This window comes from Sinocyclocheilus anshuiensis, unplaced genomic scaffold, assembly GCF_001515605.1.
Source record: "Sinocyclocheilus anshuiensis isolate Anshui unplaced genomic scaffold, SAMN03320099.WGS_v1.1 scaffold339, whole genome shotgun sequence".
Taxonomy (NCBI): Eukaryota; Metazoa; Chordata; class Actinopteri; order Cypriniformes; family Cyprinidae; genus Sinocyclocheilus; species Sinocyclocheilus anshuiensis.
Window position 1 is genome coordinate 412,990 of NW_015552548.1, and position 3,470 is coordinate 416,459.

Here is a 3,470-nt window from a genome sequence, read left to right on the forward strand (position 1 = left end):
TTAAAAAAATGTTTAATCCCACACACGATATATATATATATATATATATATATATATATATATATTACTACACACACTACCAGTCAAAGGTTTTTAATGTTTTTGAAACAAGTATCTTCTGCTCACTAAGGCTGCAGTATAGTAATATTGAGAAATATTATTTAAGTTTAAAATAAATGTTTTCTATGTGAATATCTGTTAAAATGTAATTGATTTCTGTGATCAAAGCTGAATTTTCAGCATCATTACTCCAGTCTTCAGTGTCACATGATCCTTCAGAAATCATTCTAATATGCTGATTTTCTGCTCTGTTATGATTACTGGTGCTCAATCACGGTTCTTATTATTATCATCAATATTGAACACATTTTTCTGCTTTATATTTTGGTGTAAATCATGATACATTTTACTTTTCAGCATAAATTTCATAAATACATTTTAGCATAAATATTTCAAATAAATCAGCATTTATTTGAAATAAAATCTTTTGTAACATTATAAATGTCTTTACTGCCACTTTTGATCAATTTTATTTGTCCTTGTTGAATAAAAGTATTTATTAAAAAACACTTTCGTTTTTTTATTGTATTTTTAAATGGTAATATATTATTGGGTTCCACAAAAAAAAAAGAAGAAAAAAAAAAAAGCACAGCTGCTTTCTATATTGATAATCAGAAATGTTTCTTGAGCAGCAAATCAGCATATTAGAATGATTTCACTGAAGACTGGAGTAATGATGCTGAAAATTCAGCTTTGAATCACAGGAATAAATTATTTTAAAATGTATTCACATAAAAAAACGTATTATAAATTGAAATAATATTTCACAATATTACTGTTTTTATTGTATTTTTGATCAAATAAATGTAGCCTTAGTAAGCATAAGAGACTTCTTTCAAAAACATTAACAAATCTTAATGATCCCAAACTTTGACCAGTTATAGGTCTATGTTTTAAATTAACCATTCAATTTGACAGTAATGCAATGATGATAATCTTGGATAATGCCATTTAAAAAAATGTTTAATGCCATACACGACCCATATATATATATATATTATATATATATATATATATATATATTACTACACACACTACCAGTCAAAGGTTTTTAATGTTTTTGAAACAAGTATCTTCTGCTCACTAAGGCTGCAGTATAGTAATATTGAGAAATATTATTTAAGTTTAAAATAAATGTTTTCTATGTGAATATCTGTTAAAATGTAATTGATTTCTGTGATCAAAGCTGAATTTTCAGCATCATTCCTCCAGTCTTCAGTGTCACATGATCCTTCAGAAATCATTCTAATATGCTGATTTTCTGCTCTGTTATGATTACTGGTGCTCAATCACGGTTCTTATTATTATCATCAATATTGAACACATTTTTCTGCTTTATATTTTGGTGTAAATCATGATACATTTTACTTTTCAGCATAAATTTCATAAATACATTTTAGCATAAATATTTCAAATAAATCAGCATTTATTTGAAATAAAATCTTTTGTAACATTATAAATGTCTTTACTGTCACTTTTGATCAATTTTATTTGTCCTTGTTGAATAAAAGTATTTATTAAAAAACACTTTCGTTTTTTTATTGTATTTTTAAATGGTAATATATTATTGGGTTCCACAAAAAAAAAAGAAGAAAAAAAAAAAGCACAGCTGCTTTCTATATTGATAATCAGAAATGTTTCTTGAGCAGCAAATCAGCATATTAGAATGATTTCACTGAAGACTGGAGTAATGATGCTGAAAATTCAGCTTTGAATCACAGGAATAAATTATTTTAAAATGTATTCACATAAAAAAACGTATTATAAATTGAAATAATATTTCACAATATTACTGTTTTTATTGTATTTTTGATCAAATAAATGTAGCCTTAGTAAGCATAAGAGACTTCTTTCAAAAACATTAACAAATCTTAATGATCCCAAACTTTGACCAGTTATAGGTCTATGTTTTAAATTAACCATTCAATTTGACAGTAATGCAATGATGATAATCTTGGATATGTGAGAAAATCTACATAGTTTAAACTATCACTTCTATATCAGTTCTTACTTACTGAAATCAGCACATTTGTGATATTAAATTGAATTCCAAGGTGTTTTTTAACTAAAGAAAGGGGAATTTTTTTCCTAATCTAATTAAAATGTTTGCATTATCTTTCATATCAAATTCTTACATTTCATTAATGAATTTACATTTACATTGCAAAATTACAACTGCATGAATAATGTTATGAGTTTGGTGTTTTAAATAATTTTTAATATACAAATATGAAAAGTTGGAAAAAATGCAATGATACTTTAAAATATGAGAGTAAACTGCCAGTAGGTGGCTTCAAGTGACTGTGTTAATTAGTGAACATTTAAATCATTAGTTCAAGCGATTCATTCAGATGACTGATTCATTCAAGAATCAAGCAAGTGTCTATCTTTATGAATGGATCATTGAATCATTGACTTGAATGATTAATTCAAAAGCGCTGAGTCATTCAGTAACGAAACACCGCAGTGTGCTGCTCGGAAATTAGTGAATGATTATCACTCGTTTATAGAGTGAATAAAATCAATGTCAAATCTGCAATTGTGCTGATATTCGGGAATCAGCACTCTCTTGGTCGCCTCATGTTGCTTAACTAGGTTACATCATATGGTATAAATATAAAACCTCATTTTTTTCTAAAGTATGTTTGTTCTATGAGTTGTCTGTGCTGTTGCGCTCATTTGTTTTGATTTCTCCACAAGACTCTCTCACACACACACCGGCTGCACGAGCTTCAATATGTGCGATCATTATCAATCGACATTTACGCCGAAAGTAATGGAATCAGAATCATTCTCGCCGAAATTGTTCAATTGCACTACATAATCGGCTGCACGAGCTTCAATATGTGCGATCATTATCAATCGACATTTACGCCGAAAGTAATGAAATCAGAATCATTCTCGCCGAAATTGTTCAATTGCACTACATAATTACTTTCTGATTTTACAAAATTAACATTCTCTGCTCTTAAGTTTTACTCAAGCGGCAACCTCCCGCTCTCTCTCGTGATGCCAACAAGGAAGTGACTTAAACTGTAATTCATCGACTGTCCAAATATCCAGCGTTACGGCAATTTCGCACCGACTGGAGACAATTACCAAACTGTTCCGCGTGTGTATCACACCAATGTACATATTTTGCGACAGCAAATTAAAGTTATTAATTATGAAGGCGCTATATTCAAAGTAAATTGGTAATATTTTTATTCAAAACTATCTAAAAAAAATGTAATTCCTGTAGAAATAAATGTAATGACTTTTAATGCTATTTAAAGGGGTCATATTATGCTCTTTTACAAAGTCTTGATTTTGTTTTGGGGGTCTACTAGAATAGGCTCTCATACTAGGTTGTTTGAAAAACACATTATTTTTCACATATTTTACATTATTACAACACCTCTCTCCCTAGT